A 23,405-nucleotide genomic window follows, 5' to 3' on the forward strand; every position below is an offset into this window, starting at 1 on the left:
GGTCACCTCCCTGATCCAAGGTAAATGGAGTTTCCCTCGGGTGTGGCCTGTACCACCTTTATCTCTCAAGAAATAAAAGGAAAGGGAATCAGGCAGACAGTTGTGGACCTCATACCACCAAGAAAGCAGCACCAGGAGCAGAGCATATCCTTTGTACATGGTGGCGCTGTGCCTGAGAAGCTTCTCAACCAGGGGAAGATTGAGGATAAGGACATTCCTCCAGAGGCAACAGAGAAAGAAAGCCTTCCCTTGAGCTGACACCCTGAATTTGGACTTGTAACCTACTAGACTGTGAGAAAATAAATTTCTCTTCGTTAAAGCCATCCACTTGTGGTATTTCTGTTATGGCAGCACTAGATAACTAAGACACATGCATATGATGCTATTGAAAATACCTTGGCTTGGGTCAGGCGCACCTTCAAGGTAACGTCTTTGTTCTTCAGCACTTTAAAGAGGTCCTTTGCAGCAGATTTGCCCAATGCAATGCATCTTTTGATTTCTTGACCACTGCTTCAATGTGTGTTGATTGTGGATCCAAGTAAAATGAAATCCTTGACAGTGTAAATCTTTTCTCTACTTATCATGATGTTGCTTATTGGTCCAGTTGTGAGGATTTTTGTTTTCTTTGTGTTGAGGAACAATCCATACTGAAGGCTTTGGTCTTTGATCTTCATCAGTAAGTGCTTCAAGTCCTCTTCACTTTCAGCAAGCAAGGTTGTGTCATCTGCAGTATATAACAATGACTAACACCGGGGAGTTACCATGGGCCAGGTGCTGTTCTAAGTTCTTTACATACATTAATGCATTTAACCATTACAAGATAAAGAAGGTACTGTTAATGCCCCAGTTTTACAGATGAAGAAACTGAGGCCCAGAGTAGTTAAGTGACTTGCTCAAGTAAGTGTTGGAGCTGGCATTTGAAACCAGGCCGCCTAGCTCTTAAACCACTATGCTCTTATTCATAGATTCATGGCATCATGAAGTTGGAAGAATAAATAGAAGTTTTATAGTTCAGCCTTATGTCCCACTGTGGGAATTCTTGCTCAATATATCTGAGAGGTGTTTATTCATCTTCTGCTTGTCTACTTTCAGTAACAAGGTAGCTGCTCTTATCGTTGGGCAACTCTTGGTAAGAACTTTTTTTTTTTTTTTTTGGTGAAAATTTTTTAATGTTAAGCTGAAACCAGCTTTACCTTGTCCTTTTCCATGGATCTAGTTTTGAGGTACCCAGAACAAGGTTGGAAACCCTGGTGACATAATGGTTAAGTGCTATGGCTGCTAACCAAGAGATCAGCAGTTCGAATCCACCAGGTATTCCTTGGAAATTCTATGGGGCAGTTCTACTCTGTCCTATAGAGTTGCTATGAGTCGGAATTGACTCGACAGCAGTGGGTTTTTTGGGTTGGAACAAGTTTAGCTCCTTTTGCTATTTGAACCACTGTTGCCTCTTTTCCAAGCCTGTAACTCCAGTTTCCCTCAACAGTGACTCATCACTTTGGTTGGCCCTTTGGCTGTCTCTTTTTACATGTGGCAGACTGAAACATGACAATTATGGTTCATCAACGGGACTTTATTTTTTTCCTCAATTCAGGTTAAGATTGCATTTGCTTTTTGGACAACCTTATCACACAGTTTGGCTTTCAGGTAACTATAACCGCCTGTGATCATAGGAGTGTAGCTGTGTGCTGGAGACCTGTGATGGACAACCAGTGGAATGGACTGTGGCCACTTAATCTGGGGCTGCAGGGCAGCGTGGAAGAAGTCAAAACTACCTCGCTAATGGCGATGGCTGCACAATGTGATGACGAGCACAATTAATGTCATTGAATTGTAGATGTGAAGAATGTTGAAATGGTAAATGTTAAGTTGCATGTATATATTCACCACAACAAAAAACAAACAAAAAAAAAACCCTTCCTTGCTGCTCTCAGGGACCTCGTTCCCTATCTCTGTAATCCCACCGGCCCTTGAAACCAAACCCTGTCTTGGTTTTGAGTAGCTGTGATACTGACAGGGTGGAGACAAAAAGGGAGACAGCTGAAATCTGTTATTAAATCAATCACTTTGAGCTTCAAGGCCAGGGATTTCCCCATTTATCTCCCGTTGGGCATTTTGCCTTCCTGCCATAGGAAACAGATGTTGGGAGGACAGTTTGTAAGCAGGAACCCTCAAACATAAGGACATAGGGAGCCTTCCCCAGGATACTCACTGCTGGTGGGATGAGTGTGGAGATTGATTAGAAATCTCAGCAGCCCTTGCTGAGAGGCTTAAGGTGGGGAACTCACTGTTCCTGTGACCCAGCCTGTGTCAGTGTGCAAGAGACATGAGGACATGACGAGCAGTGCCTGTGTCAGTTAGGTTCCTCTAGAAACGAAGTGTCAGAAAAACTAACCAAAGTGCCTCAAGCAAGTTGGTTCACATAAAAATTCACAGGCTGGCCAAGCTTCCAGTGCAGTTTGATCCAGTGTTCTTGGCTGGCTTTGGGTGTCAACTTTACCAGCTCACTTTGTGGTTCATATACTCGTACTACCAATTCCAGAGGAAAAGTAAATCAGGGTAGCCAGAGGGAAGGGGTATGCTGTTGTTTTGAACCAATCAGGGACCCCCTTGTAGTCAGAGTTGGAGTCAGTTCTATGTAAACCACATGGCCGGTGAATGCGAGAGGGGTGGTTTCCCAAAGGAAATTTTGGACCCTATTATTAGAAGGAGAGGGAAATGGATGTTGAACAGAAACAACAGGTGTTTATTATGGAGCATTTCTGACAAGCTCCCTGTCTTACATATCTAGTGCTGCTGTAACAGAAATACCACAGGTGGGTAGCTTTACAACTAATTAATTTTCTCACAGCTTGGGAGGCTACAAGTCCAAATTCAGGGCACAGGCTCTAGGGGAAGGCTTTCTCTCTCTTTTGGCTGTTGGGGAAGGTCCTTGTTTCTTCAACTTCCATTCCTTGGCTCCTTAGTGATCTTTGTGTGGCATGGCATCTTTCTTCCTCTATCTCTGCTTGTTGGCTTGTTTTTTAATAATTTTTATTGAGCTTTAAGTGAACGTTTGCAAATCAAGTCAGTCTGTCATATATAAGCTTATATATACCTTAATACATACTCCCACTTACTCTCCCCCTAATGAGTCGGCCCACTCCCTCCTTCCAGTCTCTCCTTTCGTGACAATTTTGTCAGTTACTAACCCTCTCTACCCTCCTATCTCCCCTCCAGACAGGAGATGCCAACACAGTCTCAAGTGTCCACCTGATATAAGTAGCTCACTCTTTGTCAGCGTCTCTCTCCAACCCATTGTCCAGTCCCTTCCATGTCTGATGAGTTGTCTTCGGGAATGGTTCCTGTCCTGGGCCAACAGAAGGTTTGGGGACCATGACCACTGGGATTCCTCTAGTCTCAGTCAGACCATTAAGTCTGGTCTTTTTATGAGAATTTGGGGTCTGTATCCCATGTTGGCTTGTTTTTATGTCTCAAAAGAGATTGACTGAAGACACGCCCTACACTAATCCTGCCTCAGTAACATAACAAAGACAACCCATTCTCAAATGGGTTTGTAATCACAGGCATAGAGGTTAGGATTTATAACACATATTTTCGGGGGACACAATTCAATCCATAACAATCCCCAAGACAAATCTTCAATTTAATGTTACTAAAATGTGTCTGAGAACACAATACGGTGTCACTTTTCCTCCATACCTTTATTATAGTAATATGTTTTCATAGGCTGGAGCATAGAACTATAGTCCTTTAAGATGTCTCCCAGTTATTTCTGAGATCCCCCTGTGATATCATCATTTGTGCCCATCCATTGACACACAAATACCTATTGAGTGTCTACTGTGTGCCACGGTATGCTAGGTCCTGGGGATGTGCCAGTCAACAAGAGAGAGATGGTTACTGCCCTCATGGGCTTTCAGTCTAGTGCTCTAGTCCCCTCATCCAGGTGGCCTTGCCCTCTTCTTTACACTCAAAACTGTGCCTCATAGGGGCAGGATCTTCCCTTAACTCTGTACTTCATGGCAGATGCTGCCATATGCTCTCATATGTGCAGGGTATACTTCTCTTTGGTAGCACTTTTCACAATTGTCGTGAATTATTTGTATACTTATTTATTATCCATCTTTTCCTCCAAACTGATCATAAGGGTTGGGACTTTGCACAATGCCTGGAACAGACTAGATATTTGAATGTCTGAAAGGCCTGATAATACTGTCAGTTTTAGCAAGACTTTACTTAAGGTAAGGAATAATGAAAGGGAAATACAATGTAGAAAGTAACCTGAAACAGTTAGTAGATGTGGCTAACTTCAGAATACTTAGCTCTGTTGGAATCAACTCTACAGCAATGGGTTTGGTTTGGTTTTTTTAGACTACCTTCAAGGACCATCCTAGGCCTCACCTGCCTGGTTTTCTGCCTGCTTCTAAGTGACAGAGGCCAGCTGACCATACCCTGGGATGCTACTCATAAGAATACCATCATAGTATGTCTACTCACAAGAATACCATTATAGTATGTCTACTCATAATACAAGCATACCTGCCCCAAGGCCCAGGCAGAGAATGAAGTTCCTTTCCTCCGAGCCTAAACTGACCTTCTGAGTCCTTACTTTTTGTCCCAATCTCTGTTTCTTCCCAGAATTGGAAATATTTTTTTTTACTCCCTTTAGGAAAATCTTATCCTCAGTCCACAGCCTACTCACCGCCCCCCCCCAAAAAAAGAGACAAAAATGTCTATAAAGACTAGGCAAACTCAGCCCCAAATAAAAATCTTCTCTACCAAACAGAATATTTATTTGCAGTTTGAAACATCGTATTTAGGTTATTTCCTATTTTTCTCTAAGAAAAAATTGTGGGTGTAACCAAGGTTCATTTGAATGGTTTTCTCAAAAAAAGGCTCTGCCCACCCCAAAGGGAATTCAAGTCCCCTTATCTGAGCAGATAGAATTGCTTCCAGCACTTAAATTGTAGTCCCCTTCTCACTGCTCCCCCCCACCTCAGCTTTCACCCACCAAACCTTTGGAAGTCTTCAGAATTCACATTTTGCTTTACATTGCCTCGGTCTGATACTGAACCCCACATAGTGTGATATTTTAGCCTCTGAAGCTGGACCCCTATATCTCTGAACCACTGACAGCTAGAATGAAGAACCAAATAAAGCTGCCAAGAATGTGTTTTCTGTGTGTATAATGGGTGGAAGCAGGAAGAGTGTTTGAAACGCAGTTTTTTTTTGTTCTAAAGCCCTCTAGCTCATATAAACAAACAAACAAAAAAACCTGTTGCCGTTGAGTCAATTCTGACTCATAGTGACCCTATAGGACAGAGTAGAACTCTGCATCACATATAGCCATCATAATTAAGGAACTGACTCCTAATGTTGCTTGGGATAGACTTGAATACTGGTGAAGCCATTCAAATGCAAATATTCTTGACTGAGCGGTAAATATTCTCTCTAGTAATGGAAAATATGTCTCTTGAAGGGAAAGAGACATCTTTAAGAGTGTTTTTATTTTATTTTTTTCCCTCTGCTATCCTCATTTTTTTTTTTTCTTATCCTCATTAGTTGATTGGCCTAGAATTTCTTTGAAGAATATTTGACATGATTAATAAATGCTCCAGAGTTCAACTGAAGAAACAACCTGGTCCATTAATAGGTCAAAATAAGAAACAAGAGTAAGATATAAATTTCAAACGGTTGAGTCTGAGTTATACCTTTTTGGTAAAGATAACAAGTAACGTGGGTTAGAACTGCCAACCTTTCTGTTAGCAGCCATAGCTCTTAACCACTCTGCCACCAGGGTTTCCATATAGTGCTTTAGAGTTTATAAAATGTTTGATGGGTTGCCATTATATCTATTTTAGGGAGAAGCACTGTGCTCAAGCCCAAGCTAGTGACTCCAGATGCCGTCTTTCAAGTAACTAGTGGGTATTCGTGATGGTAGCAGGACATAGTTTTGCTTCCGGCACCAAAAAGGGATGAAGGGATCTTTGCCACTAGTAAAGAAAAAGCTGTCTGTGAAATAATCATGTTACTAGACTGAACACAAAACTGTTAACCCTAATCCTTGTACTTCTGTACTCATCCTGGCTCACTATCAGCCAGTTGGTGGGTATTTGCCAGTACACGTGCATTCGATGCCACCAGGTTCTGTATTTTTCCATTACCCAGCTGAGGCCTACTATTGGGCTGAGAGGAGTTTCAAGACCTGTGAGCCCTGACTGACATTAGGGACATGATGATGGGATAGAGATGACAGATTTTGGTCCATGGACATTTTCCTCCAGCACTGCTGCCAGGATTACTACCCATATTGTATCCCCTGCAGAGCACGAGAGAACCTGAGATTTGTGTCCATTGGGCATCTGTCTACTCAGAGAGCTCTAAACAATACTGCTCCCCCATTTGGGGTTTAGCCAGATGGAACCTTCTTTGTGACCTCGGATTTCCTATTGCTAAGGAAAGAGGAAGGCGTTGGGTTATGGAGAGCTCATCAGGCCTGTACGGAAAACAGAACTTCTGACTTGTTTGTTCTCAAAGGGCAGATTGTTGTTCCCCATCTGCATATTAAAAAACAAAACTAGCCAGCAGTGGTAAGTGAGAGTCCTCTTGATACATTTTTAAACTTCCTTTGAGTCATTTCATCCGGATGTGTTGTCATTTTGATGCGGCTATGTTTCTTTGACTATGCTGAGTTTTGTATATATATTTATTCGGACGTGTGTGCAAGTGTCCCCGTGCATACCTTCCCTATACCACAGAACGCGGTTTCCCCTTTGGAACTGCCCTCTTGGAAGAATATTTATATTGTGGTTTATGGTCAAGCTTTGCCCACTTTTGACTCTTTGTAATTGTTTTCTTTTAAAACATATACCTATGTATATGTATTACTCAATAAACCTCCTCCTCTATGCCCTCTAAGGGAAGCCATGCATATAAAAGGAATACAAAGAAAGATGATATTCCAGTACACCTATACTCTTGATTACTTTCTTAAACAGTGATTAAAATCTTCACCACAGAAAGAAAATTCTGCTTGTGAGGATGGATGGAAGAGTCAGTCCAGTGTTTTCTTGGCTGCACCTCTGGTCACCCTCTCCATCTTCTTTGCCATTTTTCCCAAGGTACCTAGGACCAACTTGGGTGTCTCCTTCAGCTACCTATCCTGGCCTTTCTGCCCTTTCCCTGGCACCTTAAAAATGACTTTGAACCCTGAGGAGTGTAATCTTTTAAGACTTTGGGGGCTTGAGGGCCAGAGAAAAGATATGACCTAGGTTGAAGTTTGAAAGCACAAGTACCCAGGATTCTTTCCTCTTAAGATATTGAATGAATCAGGCTCACGGCTGTGTTCAAAATTCTACCAGCTTTTGGACTTATTTTTTTGTTAGTGTTTCTTATATTTGATAGGGATATAGAGATGGTGCAGCAGATATGAATGGGGATGAAAATTTACAGGAGTAGTATGGAGAAACTTGTATTTAACATCCATTAGCATTTGAGCTTCCTCGACTTGTAGGGCTTGCTCAATTTCTTTCTTATCCAGTACTTATACATCAGTAGTCATTGGCATGGGAGGCTTTATCCCCTTGGTATGGAGAAAGGTAATCCATAGTGTGAGGAGGGACAGCCTGGGATGGCATTGCAGCTGTTGCTATAGCTATTCCTGCTGCGGCCACTACTACCGCTACTGCTGTTATTGCTGCCGCTACCTGCTGCTCCGACAGTGGTTATTGTTGATGCTGCTGCTGGTATTGCTCCTTCTGCTGCTGCTACGAGTCAGCAGTCACATGTTTGGCTCTGTGTAGGGATTAAAAAAAATATATGCATTATCCAAGCCTTCAAGATATTTATAATGTATATAAATAAGACCAACCTAGATGAGATGATAGAGGGGTTAGAAGCTGGCGAAATGGACATGACGAAAAGAGAGAGTGGAGGGAGTGGGCTGTCTCATTAGGGGGAGAGCAATTGGGAGTTTGTAGCGAGGTGTATTTAAGTTTTTCTGTGAGAGACTGACTTGATTTGTAAACTTTCAATTAAAGCACAATAAAAATTAAAATAAAAAGTTAAATAAGCCCAACCTGAGAAACAACAGCAAGCAAGCAAGCGAACATGGCCATTACTACTATGTGCCAGACGCATTACATAATTAGCTTGTTTAATTATCTTGGCAATCCCAAAAGACAGATATTACTATACCTTTTCAATAGATGAGAAAAGTTAGGTTCAGAGACGGTAGGTAACTTGCCTATAATTCCACAGGTAGTGGATGGCAGAACTGGGATTTACACCTAGGTCTGTCTGGCTCTACAGCGTATACTGTTTTCACTAGGCTGGACTGCAGTCTTTAACTTCGGAAGGCACATTCCCCCTATTATCTCAGGAGATTTCACAGCAGTCTGTGGAAACGGGCTGGGTATGTATCATGAAAAAACTGAAACACAAAGAGAGATCGCGAATGACCCGCCGAGCTAGTTACCAGGCCTGAGACCCAGGGCTCCCAATTCACAGCCCTGTGCTCTGCTTTCCTATGGAGCAACAGTTATTTCACTGACTCTGTCTTCATAAATCAACCCTGCAAATTAGCACAGGCCCAGAGCCTGACAATTAGGCCAGGAGGACGAGAGTCCTAGCAATTACTGAAAAAGTACTTCCTTTTCTACTTGCCATACCACATACTTTGTGCAGCTGCCCCCACTTTGATCAGCAGCTTCATCTTTGTAGCAGCTTTGGCCCTTTAGCAGCATTGGTGTTGGAGTGTGGAAACAAATGCCTGGTGAGAATTTGTCTCGTGGCTGAATAGTCTGGAGACCTGCATATTGCTTTGATCAACAAGAATTTATGGAATGTTTAGTGCACACCCATCAGTGTTAGATTGTATCATTAAGTTTTTCCAAGGCAAGATGCATGCTGACTGGCACCCTCTAAACTGTGTGGGCTCATTGGAAGCTCTTTAAGGCCCAGCCTCCTCTCCATGATCTGTAGGTGGCTGATTTAGTTACACTGTGGATGACCAGAGTTAGCACTGGCTCTTCCTCACACCGGCAGCCAAATTCTGGGCTGCAGCCGAGAATAGAGGTAGTGAGGGCAAGGGGCCTGGATGCTGTGTGATACTGAGGAAGGGTGTGTGTTCCAAAGGTAAATACAAACATTTGGGGGATTGTATATTGTGTCCTGGAGGTAAAGAGTACAGGGTCCACAGTCAGCCTGTCTGGGCTTAAATCCTGGCTCTGCCGCTTACTACAGTAAGATCTTGGGCAACTCTTGAGTTGTTTATGTTGTGTTTTTATTCTGATCCCTATCTGCAAAATGAGGATGAGAGCCTCTCTCACAGGACTACTTAAGGATGAAATGAGCTAATACATACACTAGCAGCACCTGTCACCTAGTGAGCTGTAATTTTAATAACTACAATTTCTCATTTATTCTTCCTTCCTTTCTCGAAAGGTAACTCACATTTGATTGAAGTATTAGATGTCGTCCTCTTCTGTCTTTCCTCTATATATGCCTCCTTAGTAATTTAAACTGAGAGTATATTTTTTAGGAGATAGCTTTTAGATAAATTAAAAAAATCAGGGATACATACCAATTTAACGATTAATAGAAGAGCTCATTTCTAGGAAGCTTAGATGAGAGAGGAGCTTTTTAAAATAATTTTTGTTGTGCTTTAAGTGAAAGTTTACAAATCAAGTCAGTCTCTCACATATAAATGCCTTACTACATATTCCCACTTACTCTCCCGCTAATGAGTCAGCCCGCTCCCTCCTTCCAGTCTCTCCTTTCGTGACCATTTTGCCAGTTTCTAACCCCCTCTACCCTCCCATCTCCCCTCCAGACAGGAGATGCCCACATAGTCTCAAGTGTCCACCTGGTGCAAGTAGCTCACTCCTCGTCAGTATCTGAAAGAGAAATGTTTTCAAGGCGGCAGCTCTATTAGAAGACTAGTGTTCTGATGATGTCTGTTCCCAGTTTGAATGCTTGAGTGGCTTTGTACTCTCCCTTCCCCAGCTGAACGCTCTTTGAGGTACGTTCCGGATCTTCTCATTCTGCCTCTCTGTCTTGCACAGTTCCCCTCACCTTCTGTAAATTAAGTGAACAAGGAGGGTATGGATCAGTACAATATGTCAACCTTGGTAGAAAAACTTTAAAGTCCCTGTTCTAGCCACAGTCAGTTCATAATACCTTCTTCATGCACATTAGTTATGTAAGTATAAAAGAGTTCACACAGTGCAACAAATAACTCTCAGTTATTCACACTTGAATTATTGAGTTCAATAGTTCTCAACCATAACTGATCATTAGAATAACTTGGGAAGCTTGGCAAGATACAGGCAATACTCAACAACTATAGTAGTTTATTTCTCTTTATTTAATAGTCCATGGTAGGTGTTTCTGGCTCATGAGCAGTTTTCTTTTACTGATGATGCAGGGCTGTCCATCCTGGGGGCACAGGGTGCTCCACCTCAGTCTCTCTCCCAGGTACTGTCTAGTTTGCCAAACCTTTCTTCCTTCCTTCATCAAAGTTTACTTCTTGTAGTTCCATTCCTCCATAGGTGACTCTGGCTAATATGAATTAATTAGAGCTACTAACAATATTTTACATTTCATAGTGCCTTATGGTTTATTAGTGTCAATGAAAATAATAACCACCATCTATTCAGGGTCTCAGAAGCCCTGGTGGTGCAGTGGTTACACTGCTTGGCTGCTAACTGAAAGGTCAGTGGTCCGAGCCCACCAGCTACTTTTTGGGAGAAAGATGTGGCAGTCCACTCCCGTAAAGATTTACAGCCTTGGAAACCCTATGGGACAGCTCTGCTCTGTCCTATAGGGTCACTATGAATTGGAATCACCTTGGCAGCAGTGGGTTTAGATTTTTTTTGGTTTATTCAGTATCTGGTATATGCCAGACATTACGCTGGACATTTACATTCATGGTAGAGTGTAAGCTCCCCAAGGACAGGGATCCTGGTCTGCTTTGCGTACCTGGAACAGTGCCTGGTACTTAGTAGATGCTCAATAAGCACTTGCTGAATGGCTGAATGATTGCTAGTTTTTACAATAACCTTGTAAAACCTTATTAACCCCATTTCACAGAGAAAAAATGTGGCACTCAGATAAGTGTTTTGCCTAAGGACATACACTTGGGTGGGAACAGTGAGAGAGATGGATTGATTGATTGATTTTGGGAATTGGCTCATATACTTGTGGATCCTGGCAAGTCCAAAATCCATAGGCAGGTGGCAGGCTAGAAACTTTGACAGGATGTCTATGTTACAGCCTTGCTGTTAAGTTTTTGTTCTTAAGGGCTTCAACTGATTGGATTAAGGGTATTCTTTACTTAGAATCAACTGATTGTAAATGTTAACCATGTCTACAGTATACATTCCCGGCAACATTTAGGCTAGTGTTGGACCAAACAACTGGTAACCATAGCCTAGCCTAGTTGATGCCTAAAATTAACCATCACAGTGTATAACCCTCTATTTTACATAGAGCTGATTTTTAAGACAATGTTTGTTGAACTGGGTTATTTATTAAAGAATATGTTTGTACCCTGTAAACAAACCTCTTTTATTAGAACCACTTGTGACTTTGTTGAAGTGCACCCTTTGTTATTTACTGAAGGGATTTTACCTACGAAGGTATGATGTAATTTTGTATGATGTAATTTTTCCATAGAAAAAAGAATGTATACAACCAAAGTTATGCTGGTAATCTCTCTTTTCCTAGAATGCTTAGTGTTTATGCCGGGAGACTGTATTTTTTTTAAAACAATTTTTCTCAAATAAGGAAAGGAGTCTAGATTAAAAGACAATGTAGGCTGAAAATACTGTGGTAGTTCCAAGTCCTGGTTGTAAATAACTTGAAAACAGGTCTCATGACCAGCACTCCTTCTCTCTGCTGCAAATGGGGACTATGATGACACATAGTAGGTATTTGCTTGCTGACTTATTTTACTATTTTAGGTCAGATCTTTTCTATAACAGATTACTTCTTGGTATTTTAAGCAGCTATTCAAACCAAAAAACCCATTGCCATCAAGTTGATTCCAACTCATAGCAACCCTAAAGGATAGCAAAGGAAGGGATAAAGATATGGAGATATAAGCCTTAGTAAAATCTTAAAAATTTTCAAACTCTAGGGTCATAAGGAGAGAGCTGGTAGGAACTTTATTTGGGGGGGCCTGGAATGGAAACCAAAAATGTTACTTTTTTTTTTTTTTAAGAAATCAAGAAGGATTTCTTAAATAAGAAGGAATTACGTATTCCTAGGAGTGTGCTAGAAGAAATGGGGAAATTAGTAGCACAAGACATGGTTGGTACCCTAAAGAGCTGTCTACTTCAGCTGTCTACTTCAGTAGACGTGACTAAAGCGTATGAAAAATTAAATGCTAAACCAGGAAAGCCCCAGAAATACCAGTGTAGAGCTGAAATACCTCTTAAACCGCTGCTTCCTATGTTAGTCCCAAGCATTTTCTTTCCCTTATATAAAGCAACAATGACATCAGCAAAATGACAACCCTCATTCCATGTCCCATTGAGAATCTGGCTTGAATTTCTGGCAGTTCCCTGTCAATGTACTGCTATAACTTTTTTTGAATTATCTTCAGCAAGATTTTACTTTCATGTGATATTAATGATATTGTTCTGTAATTTCCAATTCCACTGAATCTCCTTTCTTTGGAATGGGCACAGATGTTGATCTCTTCCTGTGGTTGGCCAGGTAGTTGTCTTCCCAGTTTTCTGCCATAGACAACTGAGCGCTTCCCAAGTTGCATCTGTTGAAACATCTCAGTTGGTATTCCGTCAATTCCTAGAGCCTTGTTTTTTGCCAATGCCTTCAGTACACCTTGGACTTCTTCCTTCAGTACCATTGATTCTTGGTCATATGCTACCCTCAAAATGGTTGAATGTTGACTAATTCTTTTTGGTACAGTGACTTTGCGTATTCCGCCTACCTTCTTTTGATGACTCCTGCGTCATTCAATTTTTTGCCCATAGAATCCTTTAGTATTGTAACTTTAGGCTTGAATTTTTTCTTCAGTTCTTTTAGCTTGAGAAATGCCTAGTGTGTTCTTCCCTTTTGGTTTTGTAACTCCACGTTTTTGCACAATTCATTATAATACTTTGTCTTCTCAAGTTACCCTTTGAAATCTTCTGTTCAGCTCTTTTGCTTCACCATTTCTTCTGTTTGCTTTAGCTATTCTACATCCAAGAGCAAATTTTAGAGTCTCTTCTGACATCATTTTGGTCTTTTCTGTCCTGCAGATAGCAGATGGATCTTGGTTGAAAGCAGAGAATACCAGAAAGATGTTTACCTGTGTTTTATTATTAACTACGCAAAGGCGTTTGACTGTGGGGATCATAACAAATTATGGATAACATTTCGAAGAATGGAAATTCCAAAACAGTTAATTGTGCTCATGCACAACCTGTGCCTAGGCCAAGAGGCAGTTGTTCAAGTTCGAACAGACCAAGGGGTTACTGCATGGTTTAAAATCAGAAAAGGCGTGCATCAGAGTTGTATTCTTTTAATACTTATTCAATCTGTATGCTGAGCAAATAATGAAGAACACAGCATCAGGATTGGAGGAAGACTGATTAACAACCTGTGATATGCAGATGACACAACCTTGCTTGCTGAAGGCAAAGAGGCGTTGAAGCACTTACTGATGAAGATCAAAACCTGCAGCCAGCAGTGAGGATTACACCTCAACATAAAGAAAATAAAAATCCTCACAACTGGACCAGTAGGCAACATAATGATAAATGGAGAAAAGATTGAAGGTGTCAAGAATTTTATTTTACTTGGATCCACAATCAATGCCCATGGAAGCAGCAGTCAAGGAATCAAACAACACATTGCATTGGGCAAATCTGCTGCAAAACAAACAAACAAACAAAAGACTCAAACCCTTTGCCGTCAATTCCAACTCATAGCGACCCTATAGAACAGAGCAGAACTACCCCCAAAGAATGGCTGGTGGATTCGAACTGCTGACCATAGCTCTTAACCACTGCACTACCAGGGCAAGTAGTGTTCAAAAGCAAAGATGTCACTTTAGGGACTAAGGTGTGCCTGACTCAAGCCATGGTATTTTCAATCACCTCATGTGCATGTGAGAGCTGGACAATGATTAAGGAAAACCGAAAAAGAATTGATGCAATTGAATTATGGTGTTGGTGAAGAATATTGAATATACCATGGATTGCCAGAAGACTGAACAAATATGTCTTGGAAAAACAGCCAGAGTGAGTGCTCCTTAAAAGTAAGGATGACAAGACTTTGTCTCACTTACTTTGGACATGTTATAAAGAGGGACCAGTCCCTGGAGAAGGACATCATGCTTGGTAAAGTAGAGGGTCAGTGAAATATAGGGAGACCCTCAATGAGATGGATTGACATACTGGCTGCAGCAGTGGGCTCAGACATAGCAAAGATTGTGAGGATGGTGCAGGCTGAGCAGCATTTCACTATGAGTAGGAACTGACTCGGGGTACCTAACAACAACACAAGATAAAAAGCAACACAATTGTGCTTCCACAAGCACTCTAAAGCCACTTGGCTTCATGCTGAATGTTTGTTTGGAGTTAAATCTAAATGAAGCAGGAAATAATATTGTCTCTATAAAGTCAGTTAGAAAATTTTAAATTCAGAAGGATGGCAGGGAAATCTCTGAACCAACTGGGTCAAGTTACTGTGGGCAAAATCACCCCAAGATCTACTTAAGACTCCAAATCTAGGTGTTCATTTGGGATCTGATTCACCCTCCCTGTGTTTGTTGAGGAGTTTTGGCCTTTGCTAATGGGAATTTTGCCTGGGAAAGGACAGAGGAATACGGCTCAGGCTGACAAGAGTGTGAGGTCAGTGTCTTATAAATCTGGAATGTCCTGGGAGAAAAGACAGATAACACCTTGCATCTTCCTTGTGAGGAGATCTTGCCAGTTTTGACCCTTCGGGGCGGGGGTGGGGGTGGGTGGGTGGTGGTGGAGGCAGTCCCATCCGTGAGCCAAGTGAACCACTTACAGACTTGTGCTTTTCTCTTCCCTTCCAATGAAACTGCATGCTAAAGGTGCCTACTTACACATTACACAGATTCTCAGATGGTTCTGTGGATCAGTTAGTTCTCTGTTTACTGTGACTAAAACCCCAGTCCCTTCTGAGGTAAGCAGAAAAAGACACTTCTTGGCTCTTATAACTGACAAAGCCAGAGTAAGACTAGTTTCTGGCTCAAGAACTACCACCATTTTCTTGTCTCTCAGCTCAGCTCTGTTCTGCTCCTTATGTTGGTTTTATTCTTAGGTTCTTCACTCATGAATACAAAGTGGATGAACAACTTCAGACCTGACATCCTTACCCATTCAAAATCAACAGCCAATAGTGATTTTTCAGTAAATGTCTCATTGTATCTCATTGGCTTCAATGGAGATCCATGTACGTCTCTGAACTAATTTCTGTGCATGAAGGGAACCCAATGAGTTGACTGGCTTACGACTGAGCCACACGTTCCATTCCTTTGGCTGGACTCTCACCCAAAGAATATAAGTTAGAATGTGATGTCTGAGAGGAGGTAATAAACTCAAACAACAGGTAACAAAATACTATTGAGTTTATATACTATTATGGCCGCAAGTATTCTGCTATCCAATGATTAATAATCTTCAGGGAACAATTTCTGTTTTGCATAGTTACCTAAAGAAAGCAGAAGGGATGGCTAAGCATCCAACAATGATGAGTCACAAATATCCACTGTAGTTTAATGTCCAAATAGGCATGTGTTTAGCATGTTTGAATACTTGTCTGTTTTGTAAACTAAGGTCAATTTTTAAACCAGAATCGGACCCTTTCTCCATCTGCATGAGAATTTGACCTTTGGTTAACTCTGTAGCCGTGTCCGCTGGAAACTTGAGGATGGTAAAATGTCACCTATGTTGCTAGGCAACATAGCTTATGGTAAAAATGATCCTTGTTTAGTAGAAATGACAACCTGGAAGTAGGTGAATTTCCCTGGTCTGGCCCTGACTCTGCTTTCCAGGAGCTGTTTGTTCATTTGACCTCATGGCTCTGGCTATGGGTCAATGCCACCATCCATTATCTTCCCTGGGCACATCTAAAGTGGGCAGTGAGGGATACTAAGTCCTCCTTGATAGTTAGATTGAGATAACTATAAATCCCAAGAGAAAGCCATAGTTTTGGACTTGCCTGAGTGTAGTGACTCTTGTAGCTGGGCATGTATCTCACAGGGACCCTGGAAGTTATGCCTGTGAAGTTGTTACAAAGACATTGGCTTCTACGGAAATGAGGCTTTTAAGTCTGGGAGATCCTGAAATTGCCTGATGTAGTTCTTCTCCCAGTCTTCTTGAGCAGTCACCTGGGGCTCATACAGAATAGCTTCCGGTCACTGTGTGGATTGCTGCAAGATTCCTGCAGAAAAGAACTTCTTGACACTGCTCTGCTGGCAAACTCTTTGAATAGGCTGATGCCACATGTGGCCTATGATGGCTTTGTGCCTCTGAATGTTTAGTTGAGCTTTAAGAACATCCACTGGTTGTATTGTAGGCACATATGTAAAATGAAGCCTGAATCAAGGATCAGGTGCCTGATCTCATGATGTGACAGAGACTATAGAAGTGTGCATTATGCCTGTTTCCTTTTCTGCCTGGGCACAAAGCTAGACTCCATTTCCCAGCCTCTCTCACGGTAGGTTTGGTCATGTGGCAGAGTTCTGACCAATGGGTTATGGGTAGAAGTGAAGAAGAGCACTTCCAGAGCTGGCCCATGGAAACCTTCCCAGCGAGAGCTCCTATCTTCTTTCTCCGATTGCTTGATGAATGCAGAAGCCTCTGAGGCTCTAGAGGAAGGTGCAACACCAAGATAGCCAGAGTCCCTGAATGATATGTAGGTCACCTGCCCATCAGGAATGTCAGTTTAGACTTCAGATGAACAAGAAATACACAATTATTGTATTTACTCATGGTAATTTGGAGGCTTCACTGTGAAATCAGCTAGTACTTCCCCAACTAAAATACACATTCCTCAGATCTATAAATTTTCATATAGCACACTAAAGGGAAGCAGGCCAGCCACATCTCCAAAGAGTAGCTTTACGATTTTTTAAACCCCTGAAATACAAACACAAGATGTTTGTTCGCATCATGAGCAGATGATTTGGAAATAATACCCATTTACTTCTGACCTCATAAGAACGAACATTTGGGACATGACTCTTCAGGATGAAATGTTTGTATAAATGTGCTCTGCCTATAATAACACCATGGAACGTCTGCCTTGCCAGTTCAGAATGGCAGGAAAAATTGGAGACAGATTGAGTTGTACTGAAGATGAGCAAAGTCTCACTTTCCCTCCTCTGCACCCGCCAAGCTAAATCAGGATTCAGGGGACTCCTAACCCATTTCTTGTTTACAGTCATGTTTTCCATGCTGTGGACAGCCAGTGGGACATTAAAAAAAAAAAAAAAAAAACTAGTGGGACATTAGTTCAAGAAAAAAATGGTTCTGTGATTAAATAAACTAGGGGAATACTACAGATTATATTCCCCCTCAGGGATAGTCTCAATGTGTATCAGAACATTAAAGGCTCTGAGAAAGCCTGCAATAAGGGAACCAGTTTTTTTTTTTTTTTTTTTTTAACATTGTCAGAAGGCCAACTGCTATGAGGAACTACCCCCAGAATCTCAGTGGCTTAATATAGTAAACATTTTTTTCTCACCCATTTCACAGTTCCTTGAGGGTCAGTGGGTAACTGGGAGAGGATTGCCATATCCCATGAAGTCATTCAGAAACACAGCCTCCATTTATGTGGTGGGGACATTATCTTCCTGGACTTCAGGGTTCTCTATTGTATTCTTTCCATTCAGTTAGCAGGGGAGAGAAGTGCAAAGAAGGCATGCTCACTCTTAACCACCTTTGGAGGTGACATTCTCCAATTTTCCTTACCTTACATTGGTGAAAACTAGTCCCATGGGCCCGCCTAGAAGTAAGGGTACTGGGAGTGTGTCCAGGAGGAAGAGGAGAACATGGATATTGGTGAGCTCTCCTAGTAGCTGCCACAAGTTGCCCCGCTGGTCCCCAAGTAGCTCTTTGTTTCCTTTCCCTCCCCACAGTGAGCACATTCATATTCCAGGGGTGCAACCCAAAGCCCTATCTGGTCTCTACATTCAGCTCAAAGTACAGGGTTTCTGAGTGATGCATTGTTTTCTCCATTTGGTCTGGATGTGACTCTCTGTGGACAAGTTACCTGTCTCCACCCCTCCTACTCCTGTTACTATACAGTGGTAAAACAAAGCAGGATAACCACTTCCATTCAGAAGGGGACAGAATGGGAGACACACAGTGGTCTCTGACCCACAGCAGTTCTGAAATCCTTAGAGTCACTCAGACATGAAGCCCCCTGCCTCTGTTGCCTGATCTGGCACTGATTCTTCTTTCCAGGAGAAGCTCATTTTCTCATTTTTCCTCATGCCCCTGGCTTTTTCCTCTGGGAGGATCCCTTGTCTATTACCTTCCCTGACCTCATCTGAAGTGGGTGTTGAGGGGTAGGCCCTCCTTGGTAGCTGTGCAGACTTTGAAGACTCTTTCTTAACTGTCTTAATCCAGAGATCAGAGTCTGGATGGAAATACAGGTAAAAGCTAAAGAGCCTTCACGATGGGGTGGATAGGCTATTAATGACAACCACTACCACAATATCAGGGGGCAATGGTGGTTCACTGGAGGAGTTCTCATTTTTCATGTGGGGGACTCAGGTTCGATTGTCCTGACTAAGGTACCTCAAGCACAGCCTATCAGTGGAGTCTTGTGTGTTGCTATAATGCTGAACAGGGTTTCAGTGAAACTTCCAGTTAAGACAGAATAGGAAGAAAGGCTTGGTGGTCTGCTTCAGAAAAATTTGCCAATGAAAACTCTATGGTCATGATATTCCAGCCTCGTGCATGGGGTCGCTATGAGTCGGGGGCCAACTTGATGGCAGCTAACACCACCACCACCACAGTATTAATAAGGTCTGACATTTCTGTGCTGCTTCCCATTTCCAAACCATTTTTATGTACATTATTATTGCATGCAATCTTCAAACTAATCCCATGAGGCAGGGATGTGGGGGCAGAGAGAAAGGCCACCGGAAAGCCCAAGATGAGTTATGATGGGCCCGTTCACAAGGCAAGAAAACATTCATGGTTTGCTCCTGCTATTTACAGGCCCCCTTTTATAGCCAACCTGGAACATTTTAGCCAGTTCGGGTCCTTAAAAGTCTCACCTGGCTTCAGATTTGATGAGCACTCTGTTCCTTTCTACCAAACAAATGACTTGGCTCTGGCACAGGGGCCTGACCAGACCCTTCTCATCCAGATCCCAGCACTCCAGAACCATATTCAGGTGTGGAACTCCTGATCCCGCTCCCCACCCCCCGCCCTCTCCTCCTTATAGAACCAGGGGATTTCAGCCCTGGAAAGGCTTGATAATATTGTCCTAGAACTGTGGTTTTCACTCTATCTTCTGTAGAGGCTGAGGGGTTTTTAGAAATGCCTTCAGCAATCCCTTTACAAGAGACAAGATAGGGATAGTGGCTGAGAAAGGCCTGTCAGTCTTGAGTCTGGGCTTCTTATCCCTCCTCAGTCAGGCCAGCCAGGCTATGGTCTGTATCATTAGAAGAAGAGGTTTCACTACTAACAGAAAACTTAAAAGCCATGATTATTAGCTAAGTCCATCATCTCCGCAGATGAAAAACTTGAGGTCCAGAGAAGTTAATGGATTGGCCCAAAGTCACACAGGTGCTCACCGGAGGAGTTGACACTAACACCTGGGTTTCCTGAATCCTGCGTCAGTGCTCTTTGTGCTGGAGAGACTCCCTGTTACCTCCCTTGGTGCAGCATGTGGTCTGAGATAAATGGTGGGAGTTAGGCTCTGTCCGTGCCACTGAGAGCATGAGTGGCCTGGGCAGGCAGCTTTTCCTCTTGCTCTTAGTCTCCCCATTCCTCATTAGGTGAACAAAAACAATTCTGGCTTCCTGTCTGAGACAGGGCCGCTCTGTGCACAGCTCATTGTGCTCCCTGCTAGGGTCTTGGCACCTCTCAGGCATTTTATCAGCCCCTATTTACAGAGACACTGCCTGAATTCCTTCTGTCATCCACCCCCCAACACACACACACACACTGTGGGTTAACAGTGCCATTTAAAATCTCAAGTAGGAGAAAACAACATAGTCGTGGTTACATTCTGAGCTCTTAGAATATTGTTCTTCCCCAGAGTTGTGAAGATAGAGCAGATATAGGTCAGCTTGATTCTGTCCATCTCTATCCATGGCCTAGAGTATTAAATATGCATGAGGTGGGCTCTCTGCATGTATCCCTCCCCCCATTTCTCACCCCATAATGTTTGTTTTTGCTCAGGACTGGAAAGAAGTGATTGCTTTAGGTCTGCTTTTCTTTTACCAACAGGAGAAATACCTCACTGTGACTTATTTAAATATGGCTTTTCACACAGCCTTGTCAGGGGGAGGGCATGAGTAATTTCCTCCTGTGAGGTAGACAGTCTGATTGCCCAGAAGAGAGGAAAAGAGAACCCCAATGTTTGGAATGCCAGTGACTCAGAAGTTTCTAGCTGGTCTGACACTTGTTCCAACCACCATGTTTGGTCCCAGGAAAGACTCTCTTGCCTTCTAGTCTGCATTTGGTTTTGAGTGCGAGGGTTTTCCACAGGTCAAGGTAAGGGGCTGTAGAAGTTGAGAGTGGCGTGGTGTACCTCCCTAGAATCCAAACTTCTGTTCATGTTCCTATTTGATGGTCAGGTGAGAGCTGGGGCTACTCTGCATGAGAAAATTCTGTGGGTTGATCTTCATCAGGGAAAATGATCTGGGTGGTCTTGCTGGCCAGGGGTTGGCCCATGGTTTGAGAATTAAAGCCTATTTACTTTAGAATTAGGGATACTTGTTCAGCTGTTAAAATTCCATTTTTAATTATTTTTCTGCTCTCTGCCTTCTTCTTTGGGTCTTTGACAGATGAACAAACACTTCTTTTTAATAACTTTAAAATAGGTGTCATAATGCTCTCCAGAGAGGTAAAAATGATCACGCTGCCTAGCAGGGAAGCATTGTGCATTTGCGGTTTTATTTGCTTAGTACTAAATCTACATTCCCCTCCTACCTTTTTTTTTTTTTAATGTACACAACAAAGTAGGGGTTAATTTTTAGTTTTTTTTCCCCAAGCACCTTCAGGGAAATCCCGTTTAAACCTATGGATTTTAGCCCAATGAGAAATTCTCTTCCTTTGGTCTCTATTTTGCATATCGTCTGATTCTTACAGGGCTTCCGTATTGTCTCAGGCGCCACTGGAAATGCAGCAAGGATTCCTAGCACATCCCAGTTGCCATAGCAACAGCAGTCTTTCCCATAATGAGCTGCATCATCTGAACTGATGTCACAGCATCATGCAGCAGGTCAAACAAGGCATCTCCTAGTATTGCATCCTACAGATGTGCTGTAAACATCAAAAGAGGATGGTGGGAGAAAGAGATGGTGAGTGCTCCATGTCTGGGCCTTAATTGCATGGCTGTTTTGCTGGTTAGTCTGTGTCTGCTAAGGCGGAGATGGGGGAGGTTGTCTGCTTCAAATGGTCTGGGGAAAGAAGGGCTCTTTTACCTAAAATCTGTTTTTTCCAGGCCTCCGGGTTAAGACAAAGGCCTGTAAGAGCCATACAGGAGTCAAAATACGTAGAATTATTCTTGCTCCATCTCTGCCTGTTATTTTTAGTGTCCTTATTGAATTGTTCTTAAGCATAAGATGATTTTCTATTGCAAAACCTCCAATAGGCTCTGAAATAAGTAGTTCACTGTATTTAAACAGTATAGAGAGATATAGTTCCTTTTTTATGGGGCAGAGCTAATTGGTCCCTTATTTGTTCTCGTGATTTATGATATATTTAGCGATTTACAGTGTGAAATTCGGTATTTACCTCGGTTGGGTTACAGCTTCTTGACGGCAAGGAATGAATGCTGAATAAGCATTTGACACAACCCTGATGTGAAAGGGGATCTCTTGCATGTTTGAGAGAGTTTATTAAAAGCATAAAGACCAAAACCAAATGAAATTACTTGAGGCTTATGATTTATATGGCAGTCCTTCAACCCATGTCATTCATAGTTAGTTGAAAGACTGTCGTGATGTTTTCCCATCTCTAGCTAGTCTCTAAAATAGCTGGAGTTGTTTGCATGCTGACCGGTAAGTGAGACAGGACCAGGTCTCCTCTCTGCGGCAGTTGCAGTGAAGGTGTGACCCTTGGGAGAGCCTCTGTAGGTGGCAGAGGTGTTGCTATTTCTTGCTTAACTTTAACCAAAATCTGGTATGATGAATAATGTCAGGGCCCTCAGTGATTGTGGGGACTTGGTCACAACATCAACTCAATTCTGAAACTCCATATAATCATTTCAACTCCTAGCTCTGGTTTCAGGAATCTTAATTTTTTTTTTCCTAAAAATTTGATTTGACAGTATCAGATAAGGTTCAATGTGTTTTCTTTTGTTTTGGGAAATGGGAATGGATATTTCTGGTGTGCTGATTGCTACGAAAGGGAGAGAAAGGAGGAGGCACATGTCAGTTCAATTGATCAATATGTCCACTTGGAATCAGGGAGTGGTCTTCTGGCTCAGTGCTGCCAAGTTGATAGTTTTTATTTGAAAAGTCTTACAGGAAAGAATGTCATCCCCTGAGTCTTCTTCATTTAGCCTGTTTATTAAGCCTAAAAGAGATGTAACGTAAGAAGCAAGAAAAGCAATACCCCTTGCTAGCTTGGAGGGATTTTTTGCACAGAGACGAGCATATTGATCCCATTAGGCACTAACCAGAATGAAAGACCTTGGATTTTAATTAGTTTGTTTGTACCACATCACACACATGTTACTCTCAATCCTTTAAGCGTATGTGGCTGACATGTAGCTGTATGGGATGGGAGAGGTCAGTTCAGACTTGCTTTCTCTCAAATACTTAGGAGCATGAATTGTTCATTGCCTGCTTTTTAGTGTCGTATAACGTGAGCAGAAAGCTCTGCTGGGACTGCTGGGTGTGAACACAGCTAAGTCAGAAGCTCTAAGGTGACAAGGAGGAGTGCTAGATAGTGATGGGGGAAGGGAAGGTGTCTGTCTAGTGACTGAATTATGAGTCTGGGGAAAATCATTCCATGTCCATTAGACTTTTTTTTTTTTTTTTTTTAAAGTATTACTTCCAAGCCAAAGCAACTGAGAAAGACTTGTTTGGCAACATGAATTGCTAGGAGTAGACATAACCGAAGGTAGCATTTCAATGAGTTTTCTGTTTGCTTGATTTTTGTCTCTTTTGTCTGGCAGTGCTCTCAGCTGCTTCATCATGGGTGATTTGTGCAATTACTGGAAGTCACAGAAAC

At 42.3% G+C, this 23,405-nt stretch overlaps 1 protein-coding gene across 2 annotated transcripts in view; it reads left to right on the forward strand.

The window, feature by feature from the left end:
* The window catches only part of AKAP6 (A-kinase anchoring protein 6), a 607,892-nt gene that overhangs the window by 90,264 nt on the left and 494,223 nt on the right, over window positions 1-23,405 (forward strand). Inside the window, exon 1 of one of the 2 annotated variants that reach the window (XM_049897583.1) lies at window positions 21,379-21,526. The exons of the other annotated variant lie outside the window; for it this stretch is intronic. The gene's annotated coding sequence lies outside the window, so the exon portion shown is untranslated. Of the gene's footprint in view, window positions 1-21,378; window positions 21,527-23,405 lie in introns of those variants that run through there. 2 annotated transcript variants of the gene reach the window in all.

The sequence above is a fragment of the Elephas maximus genome, chromosome 10 (genome assembly GCF_024166365.1).
Source record: "Elephas maximus indicus isolate mEleMax1 chromosome 10, mEleMax1 primary haplotype, whole genome shotgun sequence".
NCBI classification, from domain to species: Eukaryota; Metazoa; Chordata; class Mammalia; order Proboscidea; family Elephantidae; genus Elephas; species Elephas maximus.